The following is a 19809-nucleotide window of genomic DNA, read 5'->3' as shown; positions in this document are numbered from 1 at the left end:
AGAAGTAAAAATTTAGAACTGGAATATTGGGAATTTACAAAATTATATAGAAAAAGTGAAGATTTTAACAATCTTAAAACAATGATTTTATTATTTTTTAAAAAAACTTTTAAGTAATTTTCCAAGTATTTAAAAACGACCCGAAGCCCCAAAATTTTGTTAAAATTTTATTTCTCTAGAAAATTTTGTCAAACTTTTATTTCGATAGAAAATTTTGTCAAAATGTTATTTCTATAGAAAATTTTGTCAAAATTTTATTTGTATAGAAGATTTTGTCAAAACTTTATTTGTATAGAAAATTTTGTCAAAATTTTATTTCTATAAAAAAATTTATTTCTATAGAAAATTTTGTAAAAATTTTATTTCTATAGAAAATTTCATCAAAATTTTATTTCTCTAAAAATTTTGTCGAAATTTTATTTCTCTAAAAAATTTTGTCGATATTTTATTTCTATAGTAAATTTTGTCAAAAATTTTAATTCTATAGTAAATTTTGTCAAAATGTTATTTCTATAGAAAATTTTGTCAAAATGTTATTTTCATCGAAAATTTTGTCAAAATTTTATTTGTATAGAATATTTTGACCAAATTTTATTCCTATAGAAAAATTTTTCAAAATTTTATTTCTATAGAAAATTTTTTCAAAATTTTATTTCTTTAGAAAATTTTGTGCAAATTTTATTTCTATAGCAAATTTTTGCCAATATTTTATTTCTATAGAGAATTTGGACAACATTTTATTTCTACAGAAAATTTAGACAAAATTTTATTTCTATAGAAAATTTTGTCCAAATGTTATTTCTATAGAAAATTTTGTCAAATTTTATTTCTATAGAAAATTTTGTAAAAATTTTATTTCTATAGAAAATATCGTCAAAATTTTATTTTTCTAAAAAATTTTGTCGAAATTTTATTTCTATAGAAAATTTTGTCAAAAATTTTAATTCTATAGAAAAATTTTGTCAAAATTTTATTTCTTTAAAAAATTTTGTCAAAATTTTATTTCTATAGCAAATTTTGTCAAAATTTTATTTCTATAGAAAATTTTGTCACAATTTTATTTCTATAGAAAATTTTTGTCAAAATTTTATTTCTATAGAAAATGTTTGGCAAAATTTTATTTTGATAGAAAATGTTGTCGAAATGTTATTTCTATAGAAAATTTTTGTCAAAATCTATAAATATTTTGTCGAAATTTTATTTCTCTAAAAAATTTTGTCGAAATTTTAGATATGTTTGTATTATTTAGGCATAAGCCGGCTATCATGCAAAACCTTTTTTCGGAAGGTTCAAGTGTGGTTCATTGTTGGGTTTAATGAACTGCCTGAATTTATTCTGATAATTGGTTGATAGTTTTGCTGTAAATAGAGGATGCTGATGAGGAATGTGGTAATTCCGAAACGTGCGTCCATCCAACCATCTTGCAGTCAATAGCGCTTTGCCCAAATAAATTTGACAAACATCCTTTTCATCTGTTGGTTAAGCTACACTTGTAGTTTAGTTAATGTATGGTTTTAAGCTGAAATCAAAAAACAACAACAATGCTTAAAGAACAAAACCAACAATAATAAAACAAAACGAAATTTTATTTCTATAAAAAATTTTGTCAAAATTTTATTTCTATAGAAAATTTTGTCAAAATTTTTAATTCTATAGAAAAGTTTGTCAAAATTTTTAATTCTATAGAAAATTTTGTCAAATTTTATTTTTATAGAAAAACTATGTCAAAATTTTATTTGTATAGAAAAATTTTGTCAAAATTTTATTTCATCAAAGAATTTTGTCAAAATTTTATTTCTATAGAAAAACAATGTCAAAATGTTATTTGTATAGAAAAATTTTGTCAAAATTTTATTTCATTAAAGAATTTTGTCAAAATTTTATTTCATTAAAGAATTTTGTCAAAATTTTATTTCTATAGAAAATGTTTGGAAAAATTTTATTTCGATAGAAAATGTTGTCAAAATTTTATTTCTATAGAAAATCTTTGTCAAAATTTTATATCGATAAAAAAATTTTGTCAAAATTTTTAATTCTATAGAAAATGTTGTCAATATTTTATTTCTATAGAAAATTTTTCGTCAAAATTTTATTTCTATATATAATTTTGGTAAAATTTTATTTCTATACATAATTTTGGCAAAATTTTATTTCTATACATAATTTTGGCAAAATTTTATTTCTATAAAAAAAGTTGTCAAAAATTTTTTTCTATAGAAAATGTTTGACAACATTTTATTTCAATAGAAAATTTTGTAAAAAAATTTTTGTCCATGAAAATTTTGTCAACATTTTATTTCTTTAGAAAATTTTATCAAAATTTTATTTCTGTTGTTTTTTTGATTTCTATTCCTCTGTTGGTTATGCTACACTTGTAGTTTAGTCAATGCATGGTTTTAAGCTGAAATCAAAAAACAACAACAATGATTAAAAGAAAAAAAACAACAATAACAAAACAAAACGAATGAAAACAAGTATATACAGCAGTAAATTCGGCCGGGCCGAATTTTAAATACCCACCACCATGAATATAAGTATAATAGTTTACTATGAAAACTCTTCGTCGTAGTGGGTTACTTGATAATATATAGAATTGTAGGGGGTTTGATGACAAATCTTCTCCCAAACGAGCTAGCTCCCGAAGACAAACTTTAAAGATTCTACCTATGAAGACCAGATAAGATTCTGGATTTATGAGAACCAATTTTGTTAGAGTTTTAAAGAAAATATAAACATATCGTTGAAATTACGCCTGGATTTAAAATCTTAAATCTGTAGATTTTTCCGCATTTATTTAAATACGATGAGTAAAATCTGGAACTTTTACTTTCAGTTTGAAGCAATTTTCATGATCAGTGCGTCTGCTATACCCTGAAAGAAGTGTATTCTTTTTTGAGAAACGTAATTTTAGACAAGCAAAGTTTTCTTTTGACACAAATTTTAGAGACAATCGTTGAATAAACGAAAACACTTAATAAGAAAAAGAAATTTCGTTTGTCTAAAATTTTATTATAGATTACTAATTTCCAGCAAATCGGATAAAAACTACGGATTCTAGAAGCCCAAGAAATAAATCCGGGAGATCGGTGTATATGGGGGCTATACCAAAACATGGACCGATAGGCACCATTTGCTACTCACATATTTGTGATCTTAAAATATCTCCAGATTTTCCATTTTAAACAAATCGACCAGAAAATATATACCTCAATTTCGGCACTCTTATTTGTAATCTAAAAATACCTCTAGATTTCGAATTTCAGGCAAATCATGTAATAAATACAGTTTATTATAGCTCAAGAATTCCAGGCAAAGCGGATGGTAAATATAGTTTCTAGAAACCCAAGAAGCAAAATCGGGAAATCAGTCTCTATGGGGGCTATATCAAAACATGGACCGATGAGCACCATTTTCGGCACACCTTTTTATGGTCCTCAAATACCTCTAGATTTCCAATTTCAGGCAAATCGGATGGTAAATATAGTTTCTAGAAGCCCTAAAAGCAAAATCGGGATATCGGTCTATATGGGGGCTATACCAAAACATGGACCGATGCGGACCATTTTCGACACACCTCTTTATGGTCCCAAAATACCTTTAGATTTTCAATTTTATACAAATCGGATAGAAAATACTGTTTCTAGACGCGTAAGAAGCAAAATCGGGAGATCGGTCTATATGGGGGCTATACCAAAACATGGACCGATATGGACCATTTTCGACACACCTCTTTATAGTCCCACAATACCTCTAGATTTCCAATTTCAGGCAAATCGGATGGTAAATATAGTTTCTAGACGCCCAAGAAGCAAAATCGGGAGATCGGTCTATATGGGGGCTATATCAAAACATGGACCGATATGGACCATTTTCGACACACCTCTTTATGGTCCCAAAATACCTCTAGATTTCCAATTTCAGGCAAATCTGATAAAAACTACGGTTTTTATAGGCCCAAGACCCCAAATCGGGAGGTCGGTTTATATGGGGACTATATCAAAACTTGTACCGATATAGCCCATCTTCGAACTTGACCTGCCTGCAAACAAAAAACTAATCTGTGCCAAATTTCGGGACGATAGCGCCATTATTGAAGGCTGTAGCGTGATTACAACAGACAGACAGACAGACGGACATGCTTATATCGTCTTACAATTTCTCCCTGATCAAGAATATATATACTTTATATAGTCGGAAATCGATATTTCGATGTGTTACAGACGGAATGACAAACTTATTATACCCCCGTCACCATTTTATGGTGGTGGGTATAAAAAGAGGAAGCAAGCTCAAAATAAACCCATCCAACTGCACTCAAATCGATGATTTGACGGTGGCAAAGGAAAAGAGATATGTTTGTACGAATTTATTTCGGCATAAGCCGGCTATCATGTAATGCGCTTTACAGACTATCAGTTATTCCGGACGGAATGTCGGTGTTTGTAAAGAAGACTAAATAATCGGTAAATGTGTTATAGATCCTATAAACATGCAGCAGTATCGATTATGCCTTCGGACTTAACTTATAATGTGCACAATATATGAGATATGTTCGACAAGAGCACTGTCGTCCGGAATAACTGATAGTCTGTAAAGCCCATAAAAACTTTTTTTCGGAAGGTTCAAGTGTGGTTCATTGTTGGGTTTAATGAACTGCCTGAATTTATTCTGATAATTGGTTGATAGTTTTGCTGCAAGTAGAGGATGCTGATGAGGAATATGGTAATTCCGAAACGTGCGTCCATCCAACCATCTTGCAGTCTATAGGGCTTTGCCCAAATAAATTTGACAAACATCCTTTTCATCTGTTGGTTAAGCTACACTTGTAGTTTAGTTAATGTATGGTTTTAAGCTGAAATCAAAAAACAACAACAATGCTTAAAGAACAAAACCAACAATAACAAAACAAAACGAATGAAAGTTTTATTTCTATAGAAAATTTTTGTCAAATTTTATTTCTATAGAAAAATTGTATCATAATTTTATTTCTATAGAAACATTTTGTCAAAATTTTATTTCTATAGAAAATTTTGTCAAAATTTTATTTCTATAGAAAATTTTGACAAAATTTTATTTCTATAGAAAATTTTATCAACATTTTAATTCTATAGAAAAATTTGCCAATATTGTCCAGTCTAACTTGTTTTGAGCTCTTGCACTTTTTGGAACTTGAATATCTTTAGTCCAAGCTCATTTTTCAATATGTGTTGCATCCGTTCTCGCATTATGTTCAGTTCACGACCATGTTTCCTACCACTGCGGCGTTAGAATATCGGCTATATATGATAAAGGGGTTAAGTTTATATGTCAGAAACTACAACAGATAAATAAACCAAATGACATTTATTATAAATTATTCTTATTCGGTGTTACCAATACCATAGTCATACTTATTTCTGTTTAAGTTTGTTGTTGAATGGAACGACGTAGATGTTATTTTTATGTAGTAAAATACTCGTAGTACCTTGACAAGCAGTTTGATTTAAAATTTTTTATGCTAGTCTTTGAAATAGAGGAAATATAGAGATATCGTTGAGATGATATTCCACACTCTCGAATGGTTGCTTTTCCTCATTCATGATGCTACAGTTGATTTACTGTTGTAATTCTGTTTTTTTATGATGGTTATCGCTATTGTTACGATTCTTTCTAGGGTCGTCACATCTTTTATTCTTTTTTCATCATCGTATTGATTGATCATTTTGATCGGATTATGGATAGGTTTTGTTTTTTTGTTTACTAACGGCAATTAAAAACTAATAGTTGTGGACGAAAGAAGGCTGAGAATGTTTTCAAGTTTTTTGTTGTTGTACTAAAGTTCTTTGGGGCCTATTTGAAAGTTTTAGTGTTTTATGTTATCTCAATTAAAATTTGTAGAATGCCTGTTTTTTATGGCCAAAGAAAAATATGTTTTGGTTTCGATTCCAGAAGATTCGAGAAGACAATGTTTAACAAAATTTTTTTTTTTAGGAAACATTCCATCTTTAAGTTAAGGGTTTTGAAAATCGGTATACAGCTCTCATTACCTAAATGTTCCATATTTCCATTATATACGACTGAAAGTTCGGTCCTTAATCGTGTATGTACCCTCCCCATAGATGATTTTTTTCTGGAGAACCGCAAGGGGCTATCGTTTGAGAATGGATGCAAAAAAAAAATTCTCTCGCTCTATAGCCATTGAAGTTCTCCGATGAGAAGCCATTCCAAACTGAGAAGTTTGTGAACAAAAAAATAATCGTGTTTACTTGCCAAAGAGTAAAAATCTTCAATTGGCCACCCGAGCTCATGCGCCGGCGATGGTAATGGTGAGGTTCGCAGCAACGGCCAACGGTCGGCGCGACCGTATTTATCGAGGTTCCTCGCTTCATTTCTACCGTATAATGGCCACCACAATATGTGGATTTCAATCCGTTGGATTTTTGCTCCTGGGGTATTTTGGGGAGTAAGTTCGGCACAAAAAAACGCTAAAGTATTGATCATCTCGTATTCAAGAGGATTATCCTCGTCTCATTACTACCACACAATGCCTACCAATATCTGCGGATCTCAATACGTTTGGGCTTTTGCTACTGCAGCATTTTGGAGTTTTTCGACTTTTGACAAAATTTTCTTAGAAATAAAATTTTGACAAAATTTTCACAAAATATTCTATAGAAATAAAATTTTGACAAAATTTTCTATAGAAATAAAATTTTGACAAAATTTTCTATAGAAATAAAATTTTGACAAAATTTTCTATAGAAATAAAATTTTGACAACATTTTCTATAGAAATAAAATTTTGACAAAATTTTCTATAGAAATAAAATTTTGACAAAATTTTCTATAGAAATTAAATTTTGACAAAATTTTCTATATAAATAAAATTTAGACAAAATTTTGTATTGAAATAAAATTTTGACAAATTTTTGTATAGAAATAAAATTTTGACAAAATTTTCTATAGAAATAAAATTTTGACAAAATTTTCTATAGAAATAAAATTTTGACAAAGGTTTCTATGGAAATAAAATTGTGATAAAATTTTCTATAGAAAATAAATTTTGACAAAATTTTCTATAGAAATAACATTTTGACATCTTTTTGATAAAATTTTCTATAGAAATAAAATTTTGACAAAATTTTCTATAGCAATAAAATTTTGACAAAATTTTGTATAGAAATAAAATTTTTGATAAAATTTTCTATAGAAATAAAATTTAGACCAAATTTTCTATAGAAATAAAATTTTGACAAAGGTTTCTATGGAAATAAAATAATAAAATTTTCTATAGAAAATAAATTTTGACAAAATTTTCTATAGAAATAAAATTTTGACAAAATTTGCTATAGAAATAAAATTTTGACAAAATTTTCTATAGAAATAAAATTTTGACAAAGGTTTCTATGGAAGTAAAATAATAAAATTTTCTATAGAAATAAAATTTTGACAAAATTTTCTATAGAAATAAAATTTTGACAAAATTTTCTATAGAAATTAAATTTTGACAAAATTTTCTATATAAATAAAATTTTGACAAAATTTTGTATAGGAATAAAATTTTGACAAAATTTTCTATAGAAATAAAATTTTGACAAAATTTTCTATAGAAATAAAATTTTGACAAAATTTTCTATAGAAATAAAATTTTGACAAACTTTTCTATAGAAATTAAATTTTGACAAAATTTTCTATAGAAATAAAATTTTTAAAAAATTTTCTATAGAAAAAAATTTTGACAAAATTTTCTATAGAAATTAAATTTTGACAAAATTTTCTGTAGAAATAAAATTTTGACAAAATTTTCTTAGAAATAAAATTTTGACAAAATTTTCTATAGAAAGAAAATTTTGACAAAATTTTCTATAGAAATAAAATTTTGACAAAATTTTCTATAGAAATAAAATTTTGACAAAATTTTCTATAGAAATAAAATTTAGACAAAATTTTCTATAGAAATAAAATTTTGAAAAAAGTTTTCTATGGAAATAAAATTTTGACAAAATTTTCTATAGAAATAAAATTTTGACAAAATTTTTTATAGAAATAAAATTTTGACATAATTTTCTATAGAAATTAAATTTCACAAAATATTTTATAGAAATAACATTTTTACAAAATATTCTATAGAAATAAAATTTTGACAAAATTTTCTAAAATAAAATAAAATTTTGACAAAATCTTCTATAGAAATAAAATGTTCACAAAATTTTCTATAGAAATAAAATTTTGACAAAATCTTCTATAGAAATAAAATGTTCACAAAATTTTCTATAGAAATAAAATTTTGACAAAATTTTCTATAGAAATAAAATTTTGACAAAATTTTCTATAGAAAAAAAATTTTGACAAAATTTTCTATAGAAATAAAATGTTTACAAAATTTTCTATAGAAATAAAATTTTGACAAAGTTTTCTATAGAAATAAAATTTTGACAAAGTTTTCTATAGAAATAAAATTTTGACAAAATTTTCTATAGAAATAAAATTTTGACAAAATTTTCTATAGAAAATAAATTTTGACAAAATTTTCTATAGAAATAAAATTTTGACAAAATTTTCTATAGAAATAAAATGTTGACAAAATTTTGTATAGAAATAAAATTTAGACAAATTTTTCTATAGAAATAAAATTTTGACAAAATTTTCTATAGAAATAAAATTTTAACAAAATTTTCTATAGAAATAAAATTTTTAAAAAATTTTCTATAAAAATAAAATTTGTATAAAGTTTTCTATAAAATAAAATTTGTTTAAAATTTTCTATAGAAATAAAATTTTAACAAAATTTTCTATAGAAATAAAATTTTGACAAAATTTTCTATAGAAATAAAATTTTGACAAAATTTTCTATAAAAATAAAATTTTGATAAAATTTTCTATAAAATAAAATTTGTATAAAATTTTCTATAGAAATAAAATTTTAACAACATTTGCTATAGAAATAAAATTTTTCATAAAATTTTCGAAAACAATTTTTGACCAAATTTTCTATGGAAATAAAATTTTAACAAAATTTTCTATAGAGATAAAATATATATAGGAATAAATTTTTGACAACATTTTTCTATAGAAATAAAATTTTCTATAGAAATAAAACATTTTCTATAGAAATAAAATTTTAAAAAATTTTCTATAGGAATAAATTTTTGACAAAATTTTTCTATAGAAATAAAATTGTAGCAACATTTTCGATAGAAATAAAAATTTGAAAAATTTTTCTATAGAAATAAAATTTTGACAAAATTTTCTATAGAGGTTAGAGGACGCATACTGATATCATATGCTGATCAGTGGCAATAACGGCGAGAATTAAACCGTCGATATGTTTTGAAAATTTTGTGATGAAAAATACATCACTATAACAATAGGTTTTTTTAGGCTAAATACGTATTTGGACCACCCTCGTGATCTTTGTGGTTATATTATATTCACTAAATAATATTTTAATGTTTTTATTGTGACTTGGTCTCAAGTATGGCAAAGAAACCACAAAGCCTTACATGTACTTCTGGTTGTAATGGATAACGTTTATGTTTGACGACATTATACATGGTGGTTCTTATTATTTTGCCTACCAAACGCATTCCCTCCCTCTATGGTTTCCTCCCAGAATGGATTGTGTTCATATGGTTACTATGACTATGGTATATGTTACATGAAACAAACAATTGTACATTTTCGCAAAAAAAACTGTACATTTTCCCTCCTTTGATTGTCACATTCCTAAGACTAAAAATAGTATTCTGATGGCTATGGGTGGTGAATCTATTGTCCATATTTAATTTTCCTATGTTGTACTATCAACATTATATCTATCTATTCTACATTACTATCTGATGATTGCTTTGAATTGTACTAACTATTCACAGTTTGATGGTTGTACAGTTTTGTAATTGATATGCATGTAGTTTGCTCATAATTGTACCCTGTTCTGACACGCAAAACAATAAATGCTATATGCTGCTATAACTACATTAACCAACTACTACATATTTATATCATGTTCTGATATAGAAATAAATGCAAAGACATAATTCAACAACAAAATAAAGACGACCACTCTTTTTGACCATCTATCGCACAGTAGCTTGTGAAAACAATACCAAAATAAGGAGATCTGAATTTGATAAATTTGTAACAACTTTAATCGGTGTTACCGTTGAGAATTTCAAAAAGGTTGCAAATACAGTGTCATTCGCTTTAGAGCGTGGCAAAAAAGTACCACACTTTTACATAAAGCAAAAATGCGATTTCATCCATTTTTATGTTATACCCTTTGGTACTTCAGATTGTAGCCAGATCGAGGAACTTTGCGACTTAGGTGGGGTGTGTCCAGAGTGATCTGGTGGTAAGTTAGGTTGGTTTAGCCGGACAAGAAAAAAGATGACGCGTGTCATGTGGCCCTTGGCTGCAAATTGGACACACGTCACCTATGCTGCCGATAGGTAGGAATTGAGGCGGCTGCACTTGCCTGATCTTAATTGGGCTAAAACTACCCTAATCTGCCGTGGGAGGTATCTTTCCTCCGGCGCTATGGGCGGTGGTCGGACTCCGAGAACAGGATTAACCTTGTAGCTTGTCACCGCTTCAGCTACAGTATCTTCATGAATCCTGTTCAAACCTGCCTTGTACGCTGCTTTATCTAGAGGCTTTATCTAGTTGTCTCCACGCACAGGGATGATCTTTGTCTCCACATAAAGCTGATCCAGGGGTGTGCTGCGGAGACTCCCAGTCGCAGTTCTAAGGGCAGCGTTCTTGTAAGTATGTATGTTATTCCACTGCGTATAGCTGGTCTGCGGTGTCTACACTGGAGCTGCATAGTTTACCGTTGATCGGCCAATTGCCTTATAGGTAGTTAATAAGGTTTCTTTGTCCGCACTCCAAGTGCTGCCGGCAAGTAACTTGAGGACCTTGTTTTTACCGCGGAACTTATTAAAAGTTGCAGTGGAATGGGCAGACGACCTGGCGCCCGCACAGATAATTAGGAACCCAACGCTTAATTCCTGCCGGTGGCGACGTGTTCTCGATGTCCTCCAAAAATCTGGCATGGTAGGAGTATCTGAGGACCAATCAGATATCATATCTTCCACTGACTCTTTCTTCTTCCTAAAGGTCAAAGAGGCTTTTAGGGTGAGGCTGAAACTAGAGGGCAAAAAGGGCAAACTTTCCGAGACGGAGACCGTGCCTTACTAATATTAGAAAATTGGTAGAAGAATACGAGAGACGCAAGGGGAACCCTATACACGCAAAGAAAAAAAACGTTTGGAAAACGTGTACCGAAAACGTTTTTCTTTTGTTAGAGTTTTTTGAATTGCTTCGGAAATTTTAAACTTTTATCACCAAAAAAATTCGTTTGTTACAAAATTTTTATTTTTTCAATAAAAAAAGTTATTTTTGAAACAACAACAGAGTCCATTTCGTTTGTATCAAACACTGTTCTTTTCTGACTTTAGGTCTTTAATAAGACACATTTTACAGTTCAAGATTTAATATAGTACAATGTAATGTTGAACATTTTTTCGGAATCTTCCGAACATATGTGGAATGTATGTAAAAAAAAAAAACTTTGGTCGCAGCAGGGATCGAACCCACGACCCTTGGCATGAGAGTCGGACGTAGCAACCACTGCTCCACGGTGCCAAACTAAATGTTTGTTTCTGTTAAATAAACTTTGTTTATTCGGTTCGTGGGCGCCGCAAGCTATGCTATATAAATATAACTTATATGGATATTTATCTATTGATGACCATAACAGGTACATAGCTCAGTGGTTAGTGTGTTGGCTTACAAAGTGCATGGTCCGCGTTTCGATTCTCCATCCAGGCGAAAGGTAAAAAAATTTTAAAAATTTATAAATTCGTATAATTTCTTCTACATTGTTGGTATTACAGAAAAAGTTGTTAAGAACTAAAAAACTTCGTGGAATTGAGAAAGATGTGAGAGGAAAATGCAATTAGCCAAAAAAAATTTTTTTGAGTTAGTCTTTGTAAAATTGTTTTTACATCCTGGAAAAGAATAAACGTTTATCACAAAAAGTATATACTTTTCTTCCAAATACACTTCCTTACAGCGAAAAGCAAATGAGAAACGAACTTTGTTTGTCTAAAATTTCGTTTGGGAGGAAAGAATTATTTTTTTGCGTGTAGTACCGACCAGTGATAATTGATCGCCTGTGGAAGCCATGCGGGATGTAGGAGTATCTGAGGACGAATCAAATGGTATATCTTCCACTGACTCCTTCTTCTTCCTAAGGGCCACTGACTCCTTATTCTTCCTTCTTCTTCCTAAGGGATTTTAGGGTGAGGCAGAAGGTAGAGGGAAAGACGGATATGTCTGAAGATGACGGAAGACGCCTATTTAAGGAGAAGGAGACTATAAAAAACTTGGAGGTCACAATCAAGGAAATTCTGAAAGGTTATGAGCTTTCTAAAGTGGATAGCAATTTGAAATTGAACTTTCGACCAACCTCTTGCGCCGATTTAACCATAGCTAAACATGGTGCAACATGGAAGGGATAGATGAGCCAAGCTCATATTCTCGCTCCCAAGGGAAAGAAGGCAGCACGGAGATATTTTGTGCGTCCAGCGACCTCGAAGGGAATGCCGAGCCTAGTTCGAAATCCAGCCAAGCAGTCTAGTGGTAAAAAGATTCCGGTAGATGATGTCTCACGTAACCCTGATTCCAAAAGAGGAAAAGGACAAAATAAATTAACAATGATAAAAGTGGCTATTGTGGACGACTCAAGTGCGGATCGAAGAATAAACTAAGAAAATTGGTCTCGGAACAGATATGGCATGGGGCGGATGAGGCACCCTACTTTGGGATCATTTATACTGAGCGGAGACACAAGATCTTGCACTGTAAGACAACAGAAACCCTCGCTTGGCTATGAAGGACCACAAAAGGGCTGAAACTATGGGAAGGAGCCAAATTGATGGTTATTCCCGAAACGGAACTTAAGAGACAACTCAGAGTGCGAGTCTTCATGACGGAGCCCATTCTGCCGCATATTTGTGGTTCTAAAATACCTCGAAATATTCATTGTCTGGAAAATCGGATAAAATTTGCGGTTTCTAGAAGCCTAAGAAGCCAAATCGGCAGATCGGTCTATTTGGGGACCATGCCAAACCATGGACCGATAGACAACATATTCGGCACAGGTATTTTATGGTTTGTAATAACCTCTGGATTTTCAATTTTGGGCAAATCGTATAAAAAATACAGGTACAGTTTGAGCAAATAGGTAATAACTGCGGTTTCTAAAATCACATGATGTTTGGTCTGTATGGGAATTGTATCAAAACATGAACCGATACACACCCCACATTCGGCACATCTATTTGTGGGCCTAAAATACCTCTAAATATCAATTTTCAGGACAATATGATAAAAATTCCGATTTCTATAAATCCAGGAAGTAAAATTGGACGCATCTATCAATGCAGAGTCTATACCAAACCATGGACCGATACACACACACACCATATTCAGCTCCTCAAATACCTCTAGGTGTAAATTTTCAGGAAAATCGGATAAAAGTTGTCATTTCTAGAAGCCCAAGACCCCAAATGATCGGTCTATATGAATGAATCATGAATCAAATACGCCCCAGAGTTACTCCGGTACATTTCTACTCTACTTTATACTAATAGTGACATCTGTCGTCTCATTTGTACAATGACAAAGCGGAGTCGTGTAGCCATGGTTGCCACACGAGCCAAACATAATCTACTAAAATTTGGAGAAAATTTTACCAGAAAACTACCAAACTACCAATTTTATTTCTATAGAAAATTTTGTCAAAATTTTATTTCTATAGAAAATTTTGTCAAAATTTTATTTCTATAGAAGATTTTGTCAAAATTTTATTTCTATATAAAGTCTTGTTAAAATTTTATTTTTTTTTAGAAAATTGTTGTTGTTGTTTTTTTATTTCAGCTTAAAACCATACATTGACTAAACTACAAGTGTAGCTTAACCAACAGAAAATTTGAAAATTGTATCACAAATTTTATTTCTATAGAAAAATTTTTCAAAATTTTTATTTCTATAGAATCTTTTTTCAAAATGTTATTTCTATAGAAAATTATGTCAAAATTTTATTTTTATAAAAAAATTTTATCAAAAATGTTATTTCTATAGGAAATTTGTTCAAAATTTTTTTTCTTTAGAAAATTTTGTAAAAAATTTATATCTATAGAAAATTTTTTTCAAAATTTTATTTCTATAAAAAAATTTGTCAAAATTTTTATTTCTATAGAAAATTTTGTCAAAATGGTATTTCTATAGAAAATTTTGTCAAAATTTTATTGTTATAAAAAATTTTATCAAAAATGTTATTTCTATAGAAAATTATGTCAAAATTTTATTTTTATAAAAAATTTTATCAAAAATGTTATTTCTATAGGAAATTTGTTCAAAATTTTATTTCTATAGAAAATTTTGTAAAAAATTTATATCTATAGAAAATTTTTTTCAAAATTTTATTTCTATAAAAAAATTTGTCAAAATTTTTATTTCTATAGAAAATTTTGTCAAAATGGTATTTCTATAGAAAATTTTGTCAAAATTTTATTGTTATAAAAAATTTTATCAAAAATGTTATTTCTATAGAAAATTTTGTCAAAATTTTATTTTTATAAAAAATTTTATCAAAAATGTTGTTTCTATAGAAATTTTTGTAAAAATTTTATTTTTTTGGATAATTTTATCAAAAATTTTATTTCTATAGACAATTTTTTCAAAACTTTATTTTGTCAAAATTCTATTTCTATAGAAAGTTTTATAAAAAATCAATTTCTGTAGAAAATGTTGTCAAAATTTTATTTCTATAGAAAATTTTGTCAAAATTGTATTTCTATAGAAAAATTTGTCAAAATTTAATTTCTATAGAAAATTTTGTTAAAATTTTATTTCTATAGAAAATTTTGTTAAAATTTTATTTCTATAGAAAATTTTGTCAACATTTTATTTCTATGGAAAATTTTGTCAAAATTTTATTTATATAAGAAATTTTATCAAAAATGTTATTTCTATAGAAAATTTTGTAAAAATTTTATTTCTTTAGAAAATTTTTTCAAAAGTTTATTTTGTCAAAGTTCTTTTGCATAGAAAGTTTTATAAAAAAAATTTATTTCTATAGAAAATTTTGTCAGGATTTTATTTCTATAGAAAATTTTGTCAAAATTTTATTTCTATAGAAAATATTATTTCTATAGAAAAATTTGTCAAAATTTAATTTCTATAGAAAATTTTGTTTAAATTTTATTTCTATAGAAAAATTTATTAAAATTTTATTTCTATAGAAAATTTTATCAAAATTTAATTCTATAGAAAATTTTGTCAAAGTTATATTTTTATAGAAAATTTTGTTAAAATTTTATTTCTTTAGAAAATTTGTCAAAATTTTATTTCCATAGAAAATTTTGTCGAAATTCTATTTCTATAGAAAATTTTGTCAAAATTTTATTTCTATAGAAAATTTTTTCAAAATTTTATTTCTAGAAAATTTTGAAAGTACCTCTTAGTTGGAGAGGTATATTTAACAAAATCTACCAAATCATCAAGAATTCTACCAAACAGTAAAAAAATTACGATATTTGGTAGAATTCTACCAACTGTGGCAACCGTGCGTGTAGGTCAAAAGTCTTCGTTTCTAAGGATAAGTATCCAATTTCTCTCTATCTAGAGCTTTACTAATTGTCAAAGCACAAAACGCAAATGTTTCATTTCTTTTTAACTTCGACCACTTCTCATTTCCCTCCAATTTTGTGGTTATTACTTTCCAATAACATTTGCTCTAGCAACATAATAGCTAGAGTGAGTTCAAACCAGAAATCCATTAAGAATTTCCCATTAAGTATGCAGTTCAAGTTTTTGCCGCTGATGGCTCACACTTCTTTTTCTTACATTCAATTATAATTCAAAGCTTGTCTCATATCACATTGGTAAAATTATTCGCTATTATAATACACTTTGCTATTCCTTCTCGGTATTGTTATATTTGTTCATCTCTTTTCTAATTCGTTATGAGCAATTGCATTCCAAGTTTATATACTGAAGAAATCGGAGCAATAGAATACACTTGAATCAAATTGACTTTAATTTCAAAAATGATGGCTGTCATTTAAAAAGTTTGTTATGAAATTCCGAAGGTCCTCAAATGTTTTTCTCTACGTATAAATATTTCTGTGAAATATAGATATTTTTGATTATACTCATAAACGGACTTTCAAAGTCTCTGAATATGAAACTAAAAGACTTTATTTCTTGGTTATATCCAAGGTTTTGTTGTATTTCCATTTTCTTCCAAATTCTATTTAAAGCTATTTTTCTTCAATTTTTGTCCAACCATTAAAATTTTAATAAATAAAAGGAAAATATAGAATTCCCTCTCTGATTGCAATCCCCCAAATTGTTTGCAAAAAGTCATGTAAGTTTATGAAAATAGTATTTTCTTTATATTAATATTGTCTTTTTTTATAACAATTTATGTTTGTAAGTCACAGTCTTCTAAAATTATTATTATTATTTATATCATAAATTTGGAATATAAATAATAAACATATTTAAGATCATATTTAATCCCATTGGGAATTAAAACCCGTAGCTGTGTTTCATATGATTATCTATTGTGAATGTAGAGTTGTATCCGAATATGCAATATCTTTGTTATTGTGAATGTGGTAAATGTTTTTCTATCCCTTTCAAGTTGAGAGAAACCCGGTGTCTTACTCTTTGGCATTTGCTCTTTCGCTTTCATTCGCTATTTGTTTATTTTGTTTTATATTTTCTTGCCTCCCCCTCCCCCTTCTGGGGTGGAGCACGAAACCCCTCCATAGCTAGAAAAAGAATTTTGTCGTGACAGTATTAGTCACATTGAAAATAAATAGATTTGTTTTTGCTTGCTACGAATGCACATGCATACAAATGGCCATGCAAGTACATAATTTGTTTATGCCGTTTTGCCTGTAAAATCATGTTTTCCCATGTGCTGCTTTTCTTTTGGGGTGTTGTCCCCTACCTTTTCCATATTGCTGTAAAATTACATTGCATGTTGTTTTTCTGGTTATTTTTTTTTTTAACACGAAGTTGTTCTGTTTTTATCTTATTTCATTTTCCCTTTTTCCACTTAGGTTGTTGATTCAGTAGCTCACGTGAGAGAGCCATGTTGCATTGTTGTTGGGCGAAGTTAACGCTCAGTTGTTGGTAGTTTTAGAAATGTTGCCAGATGCGTTTTTTTGAGATCAGGAGATAATATTTGAAAATATCATCGGTGCCAATAATTCGATGAGTTTAGACGAAGAAAGGAAAGTTGAAAATTATGTTATATGATTTTAATGTTTTGTGTGAGGTTATAATAATATTGTTAATATTTATAACAATTAGTGAAAAATTTAATTAAGTGATTACAGCCTCGATTACAAAGGGTTATGGGTTCATTTGTAGTTTCGGCCGAAGCACACAAACACGCCATTCGGACTCGGCTGTAAAAATGAGGTTCCTTGTTATTGAGCTAAGCATAGAATCGGACCCCACTCAATGATTAGAGAGTTCGCCAGCTCCTGTACTATGATGGACTTTATAGTCTGAGTGGGCCAAAAATATTTAGCTGCGTTTTTTTCTTCACATGCACATAAAAATAATTGAACCCTCCAGGGCACTAAAGCCAATTTAAATCTTTTTTTTATCATGAAAATTATTAAATTTTTAGTTAAAAATGCTCCAATACGAAAAACCAACAAATCAGGGCTGTTATTACATTTAAAATTGTGAAAGATATATTGGTGAAAAGTTGTCGAAACTAGAAATGGAATAAAGATATACAGTGGGGAGCAAAACCGAATGCATGTTTGCCACATACGAGTATGTTTTATTTGCTTAATAAAAACGTCTTATTTCCTGACAAACAAAACTATACATTCTGATAAAGTATGCACCTATACTATTGCATTTATTAAAGTAAAATACAAACAAACCTGCATCCAGTTTTGTATTGTTCTCATAATACATTAACCCCCATTTTCAGGAAGCTCCGTCCGTTAGTGCTACGTTAGCTAACGAACTTTTAAACCGCACTATGGACATGTCTGTCATCTTGTATATATTCCATATATCAGGTAGGAACTTAACTGCAAAAAATGTTTCAGTTAAAGTTAAACGGAGAGAAGATATTTCGATTTTACTTTTTGTTAACTGGGAGTTAAAGTCTAACGGAGATACATGAAAATGGCCAAAAAAATCAAATGTTTTAGTATTTAGCCCATAGACCTTTGTTTCTAATTACGGGCTTAACTCGTCTTGACATACCTTCTCTAGAGCTCATCGCTATATTTGGTGCTCTTTAGTGTAATCTCAAGCTTCTTTTAACCAGAGACTTTTTGGTGGCTATTGGAGCATTTGAAAACTTTTCTCCGACAACCATTACTTTACTATTTGGGAGCCACCGTGGTGCAATGGTTAGCATGCCCGCCTTGCATACACAAGGTCGTGAGTTCGATTCCTGCTTCGACCGAACACCAAAAAATTTTCAGCGGTGGATTATCCCAACTCAGTAATGCTGGTGACATTTCTGAGGGTTTCAAAACATCTCTAAGTGGTTTCACTCAGAGATGGTCTGTATCAAACATTTTAAGGTTTGCGACTGTCGCAAAGTTGCAAACGTCACATGTCGTAAATGTAGAAAAAGTAGCAAACGTCGCAAACTCCAAATACTTCAGATAGGCAGCGAATGATATCCAAGATGATGATATATGCGAAGAAGTTTCATAAAATTATTACGAGTTTAAAAAACTTGAGAATATAGTTATTTCTATTAAACACACGAAGCCAAAATTACTATAAACTACTCGATGGTGCAGAAAACGTGACGGTCGGTCATAGTTAACCTTTCACAAATTACTGCAGAAACTGGAAGGAAGGAAAACTACTTAAGTCTTATATAAGTGAATTGCTGTTTAGAGAAAATTTTATAAAATCACTTTTTGGCTTATTAGAGCCAATTTCCATACTAATTAAAAATTTTCAAAATTGTAGCTAGTCATTCGTTGATGCAGCTAAAGCTTGGACCACGAAAACCAAGAATAGATCAAAGTTGTGAATGAGAGATGTAAATCTAGAAGAGTTTTGAATAAATACAATATAAAACATTTTTTGCAGACCTTTTATCGACGAGCTTAACTAAATTAAATTAAAAAATATTCACAATTTCTTTAATTCCAAATTAGGTTTTCTACACTGGGTTTACGACTTTTGCGACATACGTATTATACCGTCGTAAACGTATGTCGCAAAAGTCACATTTTGCAACAGGCCAACCCTGGTTTCACTGCAATGTTGAACGCCGTTCGGACTCGGCTATAAAAAGGAGGTCCCTTGTCATTGAGCTTAACATGGAATCGGGTAGCACTCAGTGATAAGAGAGAAGTTCACCAATGTGGTATCACAATGGAATGAATAGTCTAAGTGAGCCTGATACATCGGGCTACCACCTAACCTAACCTAACTATTTGGAAAGGATTCTTGCGTTTGCCGTCTTGTAAAAAACTTGCTCCTCAGGATAATCTTCTTTTTTATGATTCCTTATTATTAACCAGCGGCCAAGTGTGCCACCATCCCCATACCATGAGGCGTCTCCCTTCATGTTCAATGGTTTGCCCGACGTGATGTTTTTGGGGATTTTGTCGTTATCAGGTCATAACCAGTAATATTCTGAAGTCCTTACCGGCAATGTTCTTTTGCAACGGATGGAAAACGGGTTGTTTTTGTTTCATCTGGCCATATAACTTATTTTCAGTCATCAATGGTCCCATCTTTGGGGGTTTAACTA

Source organism: Haematobia irritans, chromosome 3 (assembly GCF_050003625.1).
Source record: "Haematobia irritans isolate KBUSLIRL chromosome 3, ASM5000362v1, whole genome shotgun sequence".
Taxonomy (NCBI): domain Eukaryota; kingdom Metazoa; phylum Arthropoda; class Insecta; order Diptera; family Muscidae; genus Haematobia; species Haematobia irritans.
This window is presented reverse-complemented; position numbering follows the sequence as displayed.